This window comes from Candoia aspera, chromosome 11 (genome assembly GCF_035149785.1).
Source record: "Candoia aspera isolate rCanAsp1 chromosome 11, rCanAsp1.hap2, whole genome shotgun sequence".
Lineage (NCBI taxonomy): Eukaryota > Metazoa > Chordata > Lepidosauria > Squamata > Boidae > Candoia > Candoia aspera.
Window position 1 is genome coordinate 8,272,614 of NC_086163.1, and position 20,051 is coordinate 8,292,664.

The following is a 20,051-nucleotide window of genomic DNA, read 5'->3' on the forward strand; positions in this document are numbered from 1 at the left end:
GTGCTTAAAGAGTGCACGAAAGCCAGTTTGGTGTAGTGGTTAAGGCACCAGGCTAGAAACTGGAAGACCATGAGTTCTAGTCCTGCCTCTGGTATGAAGCCAGCTGGGTGACCTTGGGCCAGTCCCTTTCTCTCAGCTCTAGGAAAGAGGCAATGGCAAACCACTTCTGAAAAACCTTGCCAAGGAAACTGCAGGGACTTGTCCAAGCAGTCGCCAGGAGTCAACATTGACTTAAGGGACCAAAGGGAAAAAAAAAAAAAAAGCACACACATGGACTAGTAACTAAAGGAAATCATGTCAACAGTCAACCCTGGTCAACAGTCTGGCTGCAAAATTCTGATTCATGCTAGGTAGATACAATTTCTCAGAGGTTTTCTTCCTCTGCAAAACAGCTTGTTCTAAGGGTGTCTGGGAATTTTTTTTTTACTATCTCTTGATGGTGGTTCTGAGCTACTTCATTGCTGGGAATAGCAGAAGGGGCCTATATGGGGTAAGGTACAGTTTTCTATCACTCTGCAACCTTCTTGGCTGCTGACATTTCCCAGTCTGGAGAACCATGGGAGGAATTCCCTCAGGATTTCACTGAAGTGTGAGAGCTAGGGGGGAAAAAAAAAAAAAAAACATTGGAGAGATGAATCTAAGAGAAATAAGAAAGACATGCACCCCTTGGACACCATGGAACTAAATATGTACAAGAACACCAAACTCCACCCAGAATAATTTTAAGGACTTTCTCTTCACCATTAAAAAAATAAAATCAAAAGGGAACAGCAGTGTCTGAGGGAAGGGGGTATGAAGCACGTCAGTTTGACAAAAGCAGTATAGAACCATTGTTGTCAGCCCAACAAGGTAGACCAGACTAAGAAACCAGTGCCATAGGTCAGTACAACTTTTATTGCAATAGTTAGAGTATGAGAATCTTGCAAGTCTGAATTGCTTCCCCTCCCTCCCTCCCTCCCTCCCTCCCTCCCTCCCTCCCTCCCTCCCTCCATCTTCGTGTGAACTAGGGACAGGCCTGTCTGAGATGTTTCCTCAAGTTATTTTCTTGGTCCAGGCTCAAGCCCCACTTATCTGACCATTGCCTTGGTAGCCACTTTCCCTCTTGTCCCTCAAGGCCATTCCCATACCCTCTAAGTCCTGTACCTTTTATACATATGGACCAGAAAAAGTGGTGGAGTGTGTGGCACTGCGGGCTGACCGTGTTACTTAACTTTCATCAGGCTGACCTATTGGACTGGCCCCTTGTAGGAGCTGCTGTTTCCTTTTTATTTATTTTTTTTCCAAACTGAAGTGAGTCTACATAGGCCGTGGAAGGATGTTCTCTTGCATTACGTGGTGTGAAAACTGGAAGAAGAGTTTCTGTTGTCACCAAAGATTCAAAAAGAGGTGAAATTTTCAAGCACACCTCAGAAGCAGGTCCACTTCAAGCATGGAACAGTACTTTAAATGGTTCCTCCTACTTTCTGAGGAACGGTACTTGATACCTTATCCAGTTTTCACAGCCCTCTAATGCAGGGTTGAACAACTATGGCACATAAGCATCCAGAGCCCTCTCCTCAATTGCCAGGAAGGGGTTCCCTTTGTTGCTGTAAATTTTATTAGCATGTTTTGCTCCATAAACTGGAATCCCAACTATGGGTGCTGCATTTAAGAACATCTTTGAATACTTTTTAAAAAATTATCATTGGAGGTAATTTTGGTCTTGCCCCATTTACTTTTGATTCCTACTCTACCTAGTCAAACCTCCCATCTATCCCTACCAACTTTTTGGAATACAGCCTCCATCATACCTTTCCAATGTGAAATAAAGCCCTCTGTTCAAAAAAGTCCCAATTTTCAGGGTTTCCTTGTCTGCTTTAATCCTTTTTTAATCTCCTGGGAATTTGATTTGAGGGAGGGATACATATCTCTATTTTTTTAGGAAAAAAGACTCTTGAGGGTCTACTCAGTTACCAAGTAGATCTTCTAAGAACTTTAAGCAGAAGACACGGTAGCCGTATTCTCTACAGCATTTGATACTCAGACGTTGAGGGGGATGTTACCTCCTTAAAATCATCTTGTCAAATGCATATTCATCCAGGGTGCAATGGAGCTGAATCTTCCAGATGTGCAAAGCCTTGATAGCCACTCCTACTTTGTTGCATTTTTAAAAACACATTTAACAGCAATGTCTCTGTCTCCAAAGTATTATTCTTGTTCATATTCAACATACATTTATAGGAGGACAAAACTAGCAGGCAAGTCTACTGGATTCCAGTTCCTCGAGGCTTCATGCATTCCTAATCATAGCACCTGCTTTTGTTTCCTTGCTACTCAAGAGTCATTCAAAGTTCAGAATTATTGAACCCATCGCATGAACACCCAAAGGTAATTTGTGCTGTCCCTGTTGATATTAACATTATGCATAGGTTCAGCTGTGTTTTCTGACCTCCTCCTCCTTCCTATGGCTGTCTCAAATTTGTTTGTTTCTTTATTTGTACATCTATTCTCATTCCCTCCCTTTTTTCCTCTTTAGCAAAGACAGAGACACAGAGAACACATGTTAACCCCTTGACTGACCTTTAAGGGATCTGCAGAAATCATTTCCCAACACATCTGGACCCAGTGAGGTCCCTTCTTGATCAAACAGCTGCACTATTAGCTCTGAGAACTTTCCTGCCATCTGTATCGATACCAAAAGTGTGAAGAATATACCACAGAAATCATGAGGGATTTAGCCTTGTAAGCTAATCCTTACCCTCATAAGCAAGACAAACATCTTCTTTGTCTCTTTGAAAGAGGATGGACACATCAACCAGCCAGTCATTTTTTTCTCACTGTCCTGCTTTGTCACCTATGGGACCAGTTTGCTGAGCTTGACCAGTTTAAGATGACTGGAAATCAATTTGATTTGACAGCTTGGGGAAGCAGAGAGGGGTAAAAAATAAGGGGAGGGGGAAATGAGGCTTGATTTACAAGCTGTTGAGCAAGGAAGACTCTCTGAGTCAATGCAGACTGTGGCCTAAGATGAGTTTATTGATTGCCTAATTTAGCTGTGAGCTTTCTTGTTATAACAAATCTTTCTCTTTCTGACTTCTCTTCTGTTCCCAGTCATTTCCCCAGTGCAGATGCATATGGCAGGGGTCAGTGTTAAGGATGTGCAGAACATGGGCCAGTTGTGTCAATCAGCCAACCCATCTCACAAAGAATGGCTTTTGTGCATGACCTGTGCATGGGTAGAAACTGCTATTGACAAGCCAGGCAAGGTATCTATTCTGCTCAGAAGGTTAGAAGTAGATGGAGGCATTTTAAAGGGGACTGTCATTCAAATCATCACCATAGGCAAGTGCTTCTTCAAAAATCTGTATGGCCCTAGTAGGCATCCTTTTCAGCATCTAGGCACTTTGTCCTAATTGCCTCAAGCCTTGTAAAAATTTCAGAGATTCTCATCATCCCAGATCTTTAAAAAATTTCATAGGATCACCTAAAAATTTATGATGTAGGGCAGTCTTCCAAGATTTGAGGTGTTTCCTTTGTTTTTTCAGTGGAAATTTAATTTAATATGGGTGAGTCATGGACAATGTTTCAGGAGAACATCAATATGTTGGTGCTCCAGGGTTGCTTGCATTACCACTTCCTGGCATATGACCTGCATTTGTCTTTGCTTGGAAAACCACAGTGTAAAAAGAGGCTGTAAATGTCATTCAAAGATTGTATGAGAAAACACAGCCAATCAGAATTTCAGTGGGTGGAACTATGCTATTCCCCACAGAATGCTCTTTCCAAGGGAGATCTTTCTGGTTCCTGTGTATTACAACTGGCCTACATTTTTAACTTTTCTGTTTCTTTCCTGCTACCCTCCCCCTCCCTCATTTTATGGGTCTCTGTGTGTGTCAGTGTGCTTGTGTTTTGCCTCATCTAGCTCAGAAAACAGAAAAGGCTAGACACTCTTTTGTGACAGTTTAGTTAGTCTTAATAAAAATATTGCCTAAAGGTAAATTTTGGAGACATAGCGATTTATAATTGCATCATCATGATGGTGGTGATGATGATGTGCTTCCAAGCCACATTAAGCTGCCTGCTGAAAATTAATGACTTAACTCTTGGTGAGGCATGTTGCAAATCTTTAGCAAACCTTTGCCCATGTCAATAATAAAGCAAGTAATTGATTGATTTGCTAACAGCTGCATCGATTACCAATTCTGTACTGGAGCAGTTTGATAGATAATACATTCTCTTCTAGATACAAATTATAAAATAATAATTTAAAAAGTGTGTGAGTGGGGGTGAATGGGGAAGCTGGCCAGCCAGCCTGAACAGTGTTCTCACTCTCACTGAATCACCAGATGTTTGTTATATCCATGGATTCAAAGCAAGTGCATGGCTCTGACTTGAGATATCTTAGTTGCTCTTTTTTTTTAAGAGCAAGGCATGGAACTCTTTAATAATTCACACATTATAGAGATGTCTTTTGCTGTTGGGGAACAAGAGAGACCAAGCACATGTAGGTTGGTTGAAAGATTAGGTTTAAGGACAGTTATAACAAGGTTCAGTAGAAATCCTGGCTGATTTGCTATCTCTGTAAGTAGACACTGTTAGTGGTTTAATGTTACATAACTGTACAAAAAAATTGTAACATTTCCCCCCACATATGGGTAAAAAATGTATTATTGTTTGTATTTTGTTAAAATCTGTTCAATCGTGTCTGATTCGCAGAGAGTGCTTGGACAAATCTCTGCAGTTTTCTTGGCAAGGTTTTTCAGAAGCGGATTGCCATTGCCTCCTTCCTAGGGTTGAGAGAGAGTGACTGGCCCAAGGTCACCCAGCTGGCTTCGTGCCTAAGGTAGAACTAGAACTCACGGTCTCCCAGATTCTAGCCTGGTGCTTTACCCACTACACCAAACTGGTTCTCTATTGTTTGTATTAGTAGTAGTATACTGTAAATTGACTGATCTTTTTCTACCATGCTGTCCCAAAATCTGGAGTCAGTTCCGAATTCAGTAAGACTCCACATTTTTGTGGACCTTACATTAGCTAGGACTAGAGCGTCTATATCTAGGCTGGAGAAATAGAAACAACTACCACGTACAGCTCAGATATAGAAACCTTTATAGTTTTCTTCTCCCATCTAGTCATTGTCTGGCATTCTGTAGCCCAGATGCACACACCTAAGGGGGACCTATCAAAGTGAGTGGGAGCCCAAGACTTTTGGCGTTTGCCTGGTTGGACAGCCAAGTGTCTCTTCAAAAAGAAAATCCCTTCTCTTTTCTAACTACAGAAAGCAAAGATACAAGTCTGGCTGGCATTGCTGATTGCTGCTTATAATAAAAGAATTGCTTCCAAAGGGACTGGCTGGTGGCCATTGCCCACCACATTCAGTTAAGGCTGGTACTACTTTTATTTTTATTTTATTTTTGGCTTGCAAAAAAACCCCAAACAAACAAACATTTTTTTAGAGTTCCAAGACTGAGTTTCATTGCAAACCACTGTAAAATAGCATGAGCCCTTTTTGAAAGAGTGCCTGGCTGTTTACAAGGTGTGGTCCTGATCCATCTGAGATTTAGAGAAGCACTCAAACGTCAAAAACAAGAGCCCTCTATAAGTTGTTTATTAAGGGCCAGTGCTGTATTTTTACTCTCACTCTTTGCTGGCATCCCTCCCAGCTTAAATCAAGGCTGCTTCATCTCATATGGATGTGCAAGGCAAACTCTGCAGATTGAAAACATCTGTACAGGGAGTGCACGAACCACATAGCAGGGATGTCACGCTGTGTTTGGCTTTGAACCATCTCCTTTTGCCTGACTTGAGAAAAGCCGCACAAATAAATACAGTAGGGGCTGTTTAAACAAAGGGATCGCAGATCAATAACTTCCACTGCATGCCAAAAAAACAGGAGGGTAAACCTCGTGAGTCTTGGGTCAGTTGCCAGCTTGTTCACTTGGCTGTGCTGCTAATGTTTTAATGTGCCTTGAGCATCAGAGGCTCGCTTCAGAAATTCAGCCCTGAGTCTGTGTGCATGCTTTTGTGTGAGGGGACATGCAAAGGGGTTGGCCATTTAAAATGTTCCAAGTGTTCCATGAGTATGTATGCCTCCCCCCATCAGTCATAAGTGGCATCAACCAAACCACCTTTAAAAGACTCTGACTCTAAACCCCTCCAAATGGGCAAACTGTGTGTTTTTGTGTTACCATGATAGCTGTATGTGAAGATAGGGATGTAAAGGGCTGGGGTTCCCAGGAAGCCATCAAAGGTCCCAGTATATCTATAAATATTTAACCTGGCCCCCAAATTACTTGCTCCACCTGACATGTTGCATTAAAAAACCACTTTGATTAAACATACATACATAAATGACCATCTGCCAGGTTGCAAAGCGAAGTAGCAGCCATCAGCATCAACTGTATTTCCAAGAATGCCTCTTGGATCCCCGAGAGTCCTTGTAAGTTTTCTTGAAAATAAAATTTAAAAATGGAGAATGGCTACAATTCTGGGCTTTGCCTGGGACTGTTTACCACCCAGAGGCAGGGTCAAGGATGTTTTAATTTGGATTCCTGAACTGAGCAGGGGGTTAGACCTGAGGTCTTCTATGGCTCCTTCTAATTCTATTATTCTATGAGATGTGGGGGGGGGGGAGCCAAGTTAAACTGGGTTGATAAGAAGGATATGGGGAAGGGATAGGGACTTGGAAGTTAAGCTGGGGAGGGTAGGAGCAGGTTCTGCCCTTTGAATTATGGTAAATCAGTGCTTTGTGACTCATTATACCTCCCAGGTGAGCACAGGACATGAGTGAGTAGCCTTTATTGCAGTCATTAACCAGCACAAGGAAATTACTCTTCAAATATCCAAAATATCCAAAACTAGATTGACAGTATCAGGATAATTAGGAAAAGTACATAATTTTGGCTAAAAGACAATATTAAATCAAAGTATGTTAGGGGACTTGCTCAGGCTACACATATACAACAACAACAGAAAAAGATTCAAATTAGCAATCTGGGTAATACGAACTTTGAAATAGCAATATAAAATGCAAATACAATGCATATACATATATACACACATCTAAGTATCCATCCATCCATCCATCCATCCACCCATGCATATTTATAAATAATATAGTCATGCTCCTCGATCAAACATTTCCAGAACATCTGATTGGACTCGCATGCATGAATGAACTCAACACGTGTCGGACCTTGCGAGTTGGTAGAGGGGAGGGGGAACATTCAGGAGTGAGAAGACATCATGTCTGGAATATCTCTCATACCCAAGGTCAACTGGCTGAGCCGCTGCAGACACCTGCCAGAGACTGGCACGACTGAGGGAAAGGGGAGCTGCATACCAAAGAGAGGGAGGGGAATCTTGTCTCATTGGGCTGTTTAAGTTAGACAATGCGTGGGAACATCCATTCACAACTTTTTTGTTATGCTGTATACTTCTTCCATTAAAAGATTTCTACTGTATTTACGTATGAATTGGATTTAATGGTAATAGAGTGTTGCAGTCATCACAGCAATAAAATCATCCAAAGCTCTTTGAGGCCATGCCCCTAGCTCAATTACTGTATGGAGCACAATGTGGACCACCCTCCAACCTTGCACCAATGGAACTTGTTCAATCTAAATTTTTAAGCGCCCAGGACATTGTCTCGGGGTTCAGAATATGCTTACCAGCTGCAGATGACTAGGAACCCCTAGTATAGCAGCCCTCTCATGCAAACTGAAGCAATTCCTTTAATTAGAGAAAAAATATACCCATAATGTTGAACATGTGTTTGCTGGGGGCATGACCAATGGGTGTGTTGGCCTCTGGGCTTGGCTAGTGGTATGATTCTCACACACACCCCTGTCACCCACGTAGGTACATAACAGGTGCTGAAATACCATACTATTTTGAAATAAAGTTCTCAGCCCTTAGAGCAGAGATGGGCATCTTTTTGGTAGATGGGGACAGTACTTCATGGTTTCTGTAGGGGCAAGGGCCCCAGAGGGATAGAGAGTGAAATATAGGACTGCCAACATCAATCACACAATTAGGACTGGATTTTCTTTCCTTTTAATTGAGATTTGGAGTGGAGATTTGCTTGTTTGTTTTTAAAGAACTGAGTGAAACCTCTTTTAAAGCTTTCACTACAATTTTAGTGTTTTCCCACTTAATAGGCCAAGAAGCCATGGCAGTAATGTTGGCCTTCATACCATTAAATATTACAAAGAGTTCCAGAGCTTCCAAAAAAGAAGGTTGAGAATCTACACATTCTCCATCCCTTGCTTTTGTTTCATTTCTGATCCAAATCTGACTATTCAGAGCAAAAACCTCTTGCATTCTCTCTCACTGAACTTTCAATCAGTTTACCCAGAAGTCGACTTTATCAGATATTTAGCATGAAATATATACATACATCTATACATGCCTTCCATTTAGAAAGCCACTGACTCCAGAGGTCAGACTTGGACTACATCTGGAAACACAAATGCCCCTATGAAAGAAGAAAAATCTGACTTGGGAAATAAAGATGTATGAACCCATCTTTAGTTCATTGGGACTGTTGGAATCAAAACCTAGAGATCCAACTTGTAATCTCAGCAAATTTGCTGTTCCCCATCATTAAATAATTGAGGGTATTACCCACTTCCAAATGCAGAGACACTACCTCATAGTTGATAGGTCATGGACAAAAATAAAAAGAATTAGAAAGGGCAAAAAGTCTGGGGAAAATTAAAAACAGGATGATGGGATATACTTGAGATTTCTGTCCATGTAAAGTTCACATTTGGTTTTAAGGTCAAGAGAGAAACAAAATGGGTTAACCACTTGCTCCCTTTGCCAGCCCACAGTGGCCAAGATTGGTTGATTCCTGGCTGGCCCTTTAAGGAACATTAACCAGGAGTTTAAACATTAAAATGAAATTGGAGAGGTTTTCCCCAAGCATCCTCCCATTTGTATTTTGCCCAGAAGAATCAAAAACATGGTTGTGATTAAAGGAGAAGGGACCCTTTCTTGCTGTAATGCTAGAACAAGGGGGCAGATGCATGAATACGAACATTATTTTACTTTCTTTTTTATTTTTATTTCATGCATTCTTTATTAAAAGACTTAAAAGGCATCTTAAGGAATAAGTGTCTTTGCAGGACAAAATCATGACATAGGTAACAACCTGAACAGCAATCAAAGCCCAACAAAATCAATGCAGGTGATTCCAATGTAATGTAAACAGAAGATAGAAATAGAAATAGGAATAGGAATTCAATCTAATGTAAATAGAAGTTGGATAAAAACTAAACTATGGACACTGAGGCTTAAAAACTTGGGTGAATAACCCAGCCTTCATGTAGCAGCCAAAATGGAATCAATCGGGCGGCTTTCTTCGCATGGACATTTTAAAATTCAGTTTCAGTTTGATGCAACATTTTACAGGTTCTTTTATTACAAAAAAAGGGGAAAAAATGATGATTGGGTCCATTTATATTAGCTTTCCAGAGGCCTTCCCAAAGGTTGTTGCAGACATTTCAGCATGATTGATTAAACACTGGGGCAAAGTCCTCATATGTAAGAGGATGCAAATAGCAAAATTGAGTGGTTCTCAAAACAGTTTTGAATGAAAGGCCAGCAAGAGCCGGAGGTAATGTGGAGTTTTGGAATACTTGGCTAGAAAACATAAAAGATGAAACAAGCAAAATAAAAGAATCCCTAGACATCTTCATGCTTTGAGTAGATTTGTTGTTTTCAGGGGGTTTCATCTGAGCTGGCCCTGTACATGAGCATTCATAATACTCCATGTAAATAGAAAATTAATTTACTTCCATTTAGGAATGAGACATCATTGGCGTTTTTTCTGTTCACATCTCTCCATGCTGCAGACACTCTCTTCCCCTCACCCCTTTCCTGTTCTGACAAAACTCCATAGGAGAAATTTCCTCCTGTTGTCTTCCATTCATGATTAAACTGAACAAGAAGTAACTTGGATTACAACAGACTGCTGGAGGGATGGTTATACTGTGAAGGAAAAACAAAAACACCTTGGCCAATTTGTCCTGAAGGTAAGTGCCAGAATCCTGTAGCCCACCCAAAATGCTGCCATTTATTTTTTCACATTAAAGAGCAAGTAAACCCTGAAAACATTGTCTTTTACATCACATGAAATGAGAACGATGAATGATGAATAGAACAGAGGAGGATGTTTGGGCAGATAGTACAGAAGTATACATTTTGGAAGGGGTGCTTCACTCTGGCCCAAATTTGACCCAAGGTCTCATCTGAAGCCCTTTATGAAGCAACATTGCTTCCTTGAGTCTAAGAGGAAGGACCTTTGCTGCTAAAACATGCCCCCCTTGCTCTAATATGGATTAGGGTATTTATTAAAAAGGTAAAGGTTTCCCTTGACGTAAAGTCCAGTCGTGTCCGACTCTAGGGGGCGGTGCTCATCTCCGTTTCAAAGCCTTGGAGCCGGCGTTGTCATAGACACTTCCGGGTCATGTGGCCAGTATGACTCACGGAACGCCGTTACCTTCCCGCCGAAGCGGTACCAATTAATCTACTCACATTTGCATGTTTTCGAACTGCTTGGTGTGCAGAAGCTGGGACGAGCAACGGGAGCTCACCCCGCCGCACGGTTTCGAACCGCCGACCTTCCGATCGACAGCTCAGCGGTTTAACCCACAGCGCCACCGCGTCCACTAGGGTATTTATTAGGGCTGTGTAAATCTTTGAGGGGGTGCTTTGCTTTGATGAAGTTCTGAGCAAAGTAATCCTCAAAGATGCTTCTAAGAGCAAAGTGAAACAATCAAGTTTTCTTCTTTTGCTTTGCTTACTTCTTCTACAGCCTTCTCCAGTTCTTCAAATACCCAGAAGAGGTTTCAGGGCCAGTGCTGCAAATGCTAAGCTCTTTTGATGCTTCCAGAGATCTACTGGAAGCGTCTTCTGCATAAACCAATTCCTGGACAAACACTTATTCCAGCTTTCACAAGTGAGAGAAGAGTCTGCACAAAGGACGGAAGAGGTCATAAGATGACTCAAAGTACTTCTTCAAGGCAAAATGTATCTCCCCATCACCTTGAAAAGGATATTGTGGTGGTTCCAAGCTCTAAGGCAAATCCAAGCTGCCTCACACAGACCAAACTGGTATGGATATGAACTGAGATGGAGCCTGAATGGTTAGATTCCCTCTGGTGGCATGGCTGTATGACTCTCATGGACTTCAGCATTTCCCATTGCACCACTGTTAATTGATTAACATGGCAATTAGGCAACTTGCAAGGGTACTGAGTCTGCCTCTGACATATTGCCCTTACACCAGCCAGCAAATTCATCATCCCTTAATCAAACCTTGAACATATATGCTGGTCTTTGACCATAATAAAGATTTGATTTGATTTGATTTGAATATTCTAAAAAGCCAGCACAACACAATAATACACATACACAAACACAAATCCCCCCTTCCATACAATAAAACTAAGTAGAAGAATGGAGAAAGAAAGAAAGAAAGAAAGAAAGAAAGAAAGAAAGAAAGAAATCCATAGCCATTAATTTTAATAGCTATAGCAGCAAACACTAATATTTTATGAGGTTTGAAGCTATCAACTTTTTTAAAGGTAATATCCAGCTTTACCCTTTTTGTTTTAAAGCAAAGATAAATCTGTCACATTACTGTTAGAAGAAAGCCACATCATGGTTAATATGCTCTCATTTACGAACAGAGCCATCTCTCGGTTTTCATTTGTCAATATTTTGAAAAGCAAACCCATGATCAGTCTCTTGTTTTTCTTTTCAAAGACAGCTTTCCCAAATACCTTTCTTCTCTTTCAGAAACCATATTTTTCTCTTCAATAGCTATGTCACTTTTAATACCAATCACTCCTCTGGGCTGCAGATTATGGATTGTCTCTATTTAAATGCCAAGTTTTAGTTCTTAATTCTTTATAACTTTACATTTGAAAGCCCAAGTTACAGGTAGAAACAACAATAGACCACTTGCCATTGCCCTTAACCATTTATTCTTTATTGGGAGTGCTGCAGGAGTTGTCTGAGGAAGCAGTTGCTAAGCTGAAAGACAAAACATTGTTTTAAGAGTGCAAATAACTGAGTCAAAGTAAAGATTGAAGTATGGCTTGGGAGACAGATACTTGCCACTGCCTAAGGGGCATGTGCTCAAATGAGACTTAAGGGGAAGAAAGTCATCTCTTCTTCTCCCTTCCACTCCACAACAGGACCAACCTATTCAACCTTCCCTAGAGACTTAACAGTGTTAGACATGCATGAACATGCTGTAGAGGTGGCTTGCAAAATGTCCATGTGGATTTCCCCTAGAAATATACTGGATAGTTAGTTGCCTTGGACTTAACCACTCAAAGAGAAGGGAGGGAAGGGGGGGACCAGAGACAGGAAAGGGAAGGGAGGGAAGGAGGGAGGGAGGAAGGGAATCAGCCTCAATCAGATTCAGATTTCAACCTGATTTGGACCATCAGGTCAGTCTGAAATATTGATTCAATTCAGATCATTGACTGGATTCAAATCATCAGATATATTCAGTTTAAATATGAATTATACACATTTGCTTTTACGTGAATTAAGTTGAAGTATCCAAATGCATGAGCACAGGCACAACAACTACTTGAACTTGTCCATATTGAATCAATTCAGAGGTGTCGTTCTATTCTGGAGATTTGATTGACTCATCTTCAAAATGAATCTCCAAACTGAAGTCTCTTCTACCCACTCCCCCTAAAGATGGGTGAGACCAGGATCTGGCTCTAGAACTGATCAAGAGGTCCCTGCAGAATTCTATTTTCTACAACATCAGACCATCTCAACTGCAGCATCCATTTCTTCCTTCTCTAACATTTTGTTTTAATATCAAACTAATACCCCTCTCCCTAAGGAAGAACCAAGTCAAATGGAAATACTTATTCTGTTGTTGCATCCTACACACCCTTCTTTGTACATAGGGGAAAGACAGTCACTGTTTCTGAATATTCTGGCAGCGTTGTCCTGGAAGTCCTATTTTGCACCTCATCTGGTCTAAATATTAAGCTTATGTTGGGGGGAAGGAGAAAGCAAGGGGAACTGTTGCTTTGCATTATGTGTTATGGATGCATGATGTTTATTTAAGAACTCAGTTTGCAGGAATGTTTTCCAGACCTGCGGTTCACCGCAATAGACAGTTGTTGATATTCCAATCCCAAGTGTGTTAGAATATGTTTAGAAATTGCGACACTTTTTAAAAAACAGATGTTCTACATAAAATACACCAAAGGGTTTGGAGGGGCAAGAGAAAGAGAGATTGGGAGAGAGAGAGAGAGAAGGGGGTCAGATTAATCTGTACACATATATAACTGTTACATGGTCTAAATAGCAAATGGCTGAATCAAGTCAGGAGCCCTAATTAGATAAAGTTTGCAGCAGTATATACTTATGTTTCATAAATGTTGCGAGAAGAGGTAGAAAGCCCTTATGCTGAAGCCCCCTCAGGAAAAAAGAAACCCCCAAAGGACCATTTTCAACTTACCATCTTTAGTTCCAATGTAGACACATGCTTGATGTCATAGTTTGACCTTCCTCATGAGCTCTTATGGCACAATTCCTTTAAAATGCAGCTGTTGGATTGTCTGTTCTAATCTAATGTGGAAATGAGTTCAAAGGACAATGAAAAGGGAGAGCATCACCTCTATTTCCATCCCTACTTTCTTGGATAGAGTGGAAGTCAGAAGAGAGTTTCTTCTCTCACGTGTCTAAATTCAAGTAGCCTTCTTCCAAAACTTGCATGATCAGGGTTCAATAATTTTACAGCATTTTTAATCCAACTCTCCCATCAAAACAGGCTTCATCAGTGAATGATATACAGTTAAAGAAAGTAAAAGAGAGTTGTGATCTGCAGGAGTACAAACCAGAAGCCATGATAGAAAGGGACAAATGAGTTTGAGAGGGAAGGTGGGGGGAAAAGTTCAGGAGTCACAGTTCTTTACATTAAGTAAAGGTTCTGAAGTAATAATCTGCTAGAGATAACCAGCAATAACTGGATGGAGATATGGTTGGAGAAACAAGGAATCTGACTTTTCCAATCGGGGAGTATGCTAAACCTGCAGAAATCCCATTGGGGCCTTCTGTTCAGTGCAGAAAATGTATGTGGGGAAATGTAGCAATGTCATTTGGGGAGGTCGGGGTGGGAAAAGGGGGAATGGGTGTCATTGTCCTGTCACTCACTAAAAACAGCATCATGGCCTCTCGATACAAGCTCTGTCCCTTTTCTACATGTATCAGAGATGCAGTTCCCTCTGGTAACAAACACAACCTTCTTCAGGTTGCAGGCAATAATACACAAATAGGGCTACAACTTTTGAGATGTGCCTCATTCAGGTATGCCCTTCAAAGATCGAGAATTACTTGCAGCTACCTCTTGGAGAAGGGAGCCTCGTGTGGTGCAGAGTGGTAGGTGGCAGGATTGCAGCCAAAACTCTCTCCACAACCCAGGTTTGACCCCAGCGGAAGCTGGATTCTCAGGTGGCCAGCTCAGGTCAACTCAGCCTTCCATCCTTCCGAGGTCAGTGAAATGAGTGCCCAGCTTGCTGGGGAAGGCGATGACTGGAGAAGGCAATGGCAAACCACCCCGCTCTATTGTCTGCCAAGAAAATGTTGCAAAAGCGGTGTCCCCCTCAAAGGGTCAGACATGACTCGGTGCTTGCCCAGGGGACCTTTCACCTTTACCTCTTGTAGAACAGCTGATGCATCAAGAAGGGTAGTCTGTCACAGAATATGAAAGATCCCACACATGAGCCTCACTCAGCATTTGAGGTTCTATTCTAGTGTTTTTCAACCTCAGCAACTTTAGGATGTGTAGATTTCATCTTCCCAAATTTCCCACCCTCACTGGGAGGTGAAGTCCACAGATCTTAATGTTGCTAAGGTTGAGAAACACTGTTTCATTCTATGATCAATTTATTTACGGCCAAAAGGCCCAATTTATTCTATGCACCTTTGATAAGAAACAGGGACTTTTTAGTGGTGTCCCCAAAGCTGTGCAAAGTCTTACACAAAAGAATTCAAGTAGTACTGATATTCTGTCCTTTTAGCAGCCAGATGCTTTTGATATTAAGAACGTTCTGGAGGAGGCATTATTTATTTATAGTTACTGTTTTATTTTATTATTTTATTAGTTGATCTGCCACAGTTATTATTGTTGTGTGTTTCTGTGATTGTTTGCTTCTTTTCCACTCTTGCTGTTATTGTTGTTATTAGCTGTGGACTACCCCTATGCAGTACCCTTCAGTGGGAGATAACTTAGCTCCAGGCTACTTTGACTTGCTTCTGGTGTTATATTGCTATTGCTACATTTATTTTAACTAATATTGATGAGACTTGTTGTTTTCTTGCAGATGTTTCATTGCCAGACTAGGCAACATCTTCAGTGCGAAGAGGGAGTGGGCCTTGCTCTCAGTTTATATACCACAGGGGACAAGGCCCACTCCCTCTTCGCACTGAAGATGTTGCCTAGTCTGGCAATGAAATGACTGCAAGAAAACAACCAGGCTCAGGGAGCACCAAGGACTCCACAGTTCAACCCTGAGCTACAAATATTTGCTTTGATTGGTAATATTGATGACTACATTTTGGATTTATGTGGAAATAGATTTTTAATTGCTTCAGTTTAGGATTTGTTACTTTTTTAAACAACTTCGTTTTTTAATAAGAATGTTATTAAGTTTCAAACAAAGATAAAAGCTACAGAAAAACAAAAAAAACCACAAAGGAAAAAAAAGAAAAAACTTTAAAAAGTGTAGAAACACAAGAGAAAAGTAAACAACTTTGTTAATGGTTGAAGATAATGAAGATGAAGATGGTGAACCATTATTAGATAAATGACACTCTGCCCTGTCTTGCATAAATCAAAGTCTGTTCTATTCTTAAGTACAGTAGACTGAAATAGTTTTGTTTATTGAGTGGATTAAAAGTAGAATAATAGAACTGGAAAGGATCATTTTAGCCATCAGATCCAACTCCAACCATCTCTTCAGTGCAGGAATCCAAGTTAAACTGTAAACTATATACAAATAGATATAAGTGTAGGTGTGGGTTTGTATGTATGAATGTGCATGTGTGTATGGATGTATGGATGTATGGATATATTCTCACTCCCAAGTTTAGGACAAAATGCCTTTCACGTTAGACCTCCGGGGAAGCAATGGTGAACTAAAGAGAGTGGAGCCAACGTCGGTGACAGACCGGCTTCTGGGAATTCCTCTCTGAATAAGGAGAGGACTTGGGATTGCCCAAAAGACAGTAGCTCCCCATGAGGAGACCATAAGACAGCCATCTCCAGCAGGTTTAGAGCTCTGGGAGCTGAGGGACTGACATCTTTGCCCAAGCCTTGGTTCAGCGCCTTCAAAAGGGCACTGAGTTCACATACTTCCTTTCTTAATCACTTTTGGAAATTGCTTGTTAACTGCTTTTTGGATATTAGGGTGAGTCTCCTTCAATCCATAGCGAAAGATGTTTTATGCAAGATTAAGGGCTTAAGAAACTATTTTGGAACAAACAGCAAAAGGATGATTAGAACACTGATTTTGGAAAGTTACAAATGGACTAAGGGACCAGATGCATTTGAAATAAGATTTTGAAACTAATTACAAGAATCTGTCCTGTGGGAAAACGTTGTTTAGAATTTTATTTTTTAAAAATGAAGATTTTGAAATTAAATATAAGAAATCTTCCCATGGGAAAATCTGTTGACCAGAAAAAAACATAAGATGGGACTTTGAAGGTTGAACACTAGAGGGAACCAGAAAGAACTAAAAGACTATAATTATAATTAAAGGAGAAGAGACCCACTAATACAGAATGGAGCAAATTATTCTAATTTGTGATGAATTCAAGGATATTTGGGAACAATGCACTCAAAAGTTACTTTTAAGATTGTTTGCAATCATAAAACTTGATTTAGAAGAGATTATAGAAGAGGAACATGTTTTACTGGACAAGAATGAGACTGAGGCTGATTTGAATGTGGATTTTAAAATGACAGGTTACAAGAATGATGTGGATAAAAATGTTACACTGGATATACAAACGAATCCGGCTGAGATTCAAAAGAGATGTTTTCAAGTTTTGAAGGACTTCCTGAGAAGAGACAAAGAGAAAATCAAAAGAAATCAAGCTCTGGGACACTACTTAAAGGTATTAAAGATCAAGACTTTAGGGAAGAAATATAAAGTTGGTTTATTTGATCAAGGTAAAAATATATATGTTGTTGTTTCTTGCAGCCCTTAATGGATTTTTGCTGACCAGGTCCAAATGACAAGGCTTTAAAGATTGTTTATAGATAAAAGAGATAGGGAAAGACGAGATCTTTTATTGTATTTCTAGAGAAAATGATAAGTTACCATGTTAAAAGGAAAGGAAAGAAATATAAAGTTAGTTTATTTGATTAAGGTTAAAATATGTATGTTGTTATCTCCAGTGACTCTTATGGACATTTGCTGATTAGGATTAAATGATGAGGCTTTATGAATTTGTTTATAGATAAGAGATGAGGTATGGGAACTAGAGAGCTGTTGTAGTATCATAGAAGGTGATAAGTTACTGAAATTGTATTTGTCATGATGAAGGGGGAAGTTATCTCTTTATATATCTTTTTTTTCCCCTTTTTTTCACTATATATAAAAATTCCCTTCTCACCCATATGGGTGGTATGTGTCTTCCTCAACCTTGGGTCCTCTACCAGAGTCCTGGGAGTTTGAGGGTTCTGCACAGTATCTTAGCTGTTCCTAGCCCTGCACTCTTCTGGACAGAGAGCTCCTGGGATCTGTTGGAGCCACTCTCCCAGCTTGTGGGTCACAGCTGCAAGTGCCCCTACCACCACTGGGGCCACTTTGGCCTTCACTTTCCACATCCTGTCTGGTTCCTCTTTCCGGCCCTGGTCCTTCTCCAGCTTCTCATACTCCTTCTTCCTGATGTTGCTGTCACTTGGCACCACTACATCTATCACCACCGCTGTCTTCTGATCCTTGATGTCCAGTTGATTGGCCAGTACCTGCCTGTCTGTCTGGATCTGGAAGTCCCACAGGTTCTTAGCCCTGTCATTCTCCATTATCTTCTGTGGAATCTCCCGTCTGGACTTGGGAGGGTCTGGCCCATACACTGTGCAGATGTTCCTGTACACAATGCCAGCTACTTGGTTGTGCCGTTCAGTGTATGCTGTTCCTGCCTGCATCTTACACCCTGCCACTATGTGTTGGACTGTCTCTGAGGCCTCTCTGCACAGTTTGCACCTTAGGCCCTGTCTAGTGTGGTAGACCCCTGCTTCTATGGATCTGGTGCTTAGTGCCTCCTCTTGTGCTGCTATGATCAGTGCCTCAATGCTGTCTTTTAGTCCAGCCCTTTCCAGCCACTGGTAGGATTTCCCAAGGTCAGCCACCTCATCTATCTGTTGATGGTACATCCCATGCAGGCTCTTGTCTTGCCATGGCACTTCCTCTGCTTGAGCATCCTCCCATGTCCGCTGCTGCCACAGGCATTCTCTCAACAGCTCATCTTTAGGTGGCATCTTACTGATGTACTCCTGGATGCTCTGGGTCTCATCCAGGACAGTGGCCTGGACGGTCACCAGACCCTGCCCTCCCTCTTTCCACCTGGTATACAGTCTCTGAGTGTTGGACTATGTGATTTTTTCTCTATTTTTTATTTTTGTAACTGTAAACTTTAATAAAATTATTATAAAAAACAAAAAACAAAACAAAACAAAATGCCCTGCATGTTACATCCCTACTTGGCCAGGAAATGATTCTGGGGTTTGCAAATCAGTGCTGTAGTGTTTGCTTGAAGTAAGTATGGCTGCCTGCCCCAAGCCATAAAAATGGGCTGGGTTGAAATTCTAAAGACTTAGGGCAGGGAGCTATACTTTAAACAACACTGATTTTCAAGCCAGGAACCATTTCTATGCCAAGTGGGCTTGTGTTTTGCAAAGCATTGATTTTCAAAGCTTTTCATTCTCTCTCCATCACTCTACGGTCTCTGCAATAACCCTAAAGAGTTTGCCTTCTTAGCTCCTCCAAAAACAATTCACTAAGGACACTTGTGATCATATTTATTTTACTGCTAAAGATTTAGCACATTCAAAAATGCATGAGCTATTTTTTGCTTAGGTGTTTGATTTGTTTAGTTTTGCTTTTGCTTTTGTTTATTGCTTCTGTGGGCAAGTCAGCTGAGCAATAATTCAAATCAATGCTTGCCATTTATCTTGTTCACGCCGATCCAGAATGCCTGCACAACCCCGGTGGTTCTTAGACAGAAATGCTGGCTACAGAACAGTTGCAAGTGAGGAAAATGGCGAATGGGGTAAGTCACACTCAGAAGGGAATTCTGGGGAAGGTGGATTATTAAAATGTCTGTTGTAGCATTAAGAGAAATCATAACAGTTGATAGCGAGATACTACGGCGTATTAGTGAAGATGTCAGACCATGGGTAAGGTGACAAGATTCAAGTCCACCCTTAGCAGGTGACTTTGAAACAGTCTTTCTCTCTCTCTCCCCTCCCCCCCCATATCTCACAGGGTTGTTGTGGGAATAAAATGGACATTCCCACAAGCAGGAGCATTAGCTTCAAAATGGCAGGCACAACTGGGCAGCTGAAACCAATCCCATTTTATGTCTGTGCAAAGGATGTGACACACCATTTAAAAGTTGCCATTCTGAAGGCAATAACCATTGCAGCAGTTGGGAAGGAGGGAGGGAGGGAGGGAGGGAGGGAGGGAGGGAGGAAGGAAGGGAGGAAGGAAGGAAGGAAGGAAGGAAGGAAGGAAGGAAGGGAGAGAGACATGGGTAGCATGATGGCACTGGACTGTTGTACCTTTCCTCTGATGCCCAGCAAGCTCCCAACCCTGCCTGCTTTTCTCTGATATTTTAATTCGAACTAAATAAATGAAAAGTTGGCCTGGTATAAAGCAAAATTGCAGCATCTTTCATCACCTTCCGTTGAAAAGAACGCCCCTTTACGCAATGTCTGCCCCACAGGTATTTTTAGTAACAAACAAACAAACAAGCAAACAAACCATGGGAGGTGGCCACCACTCTGGTCATTGTTT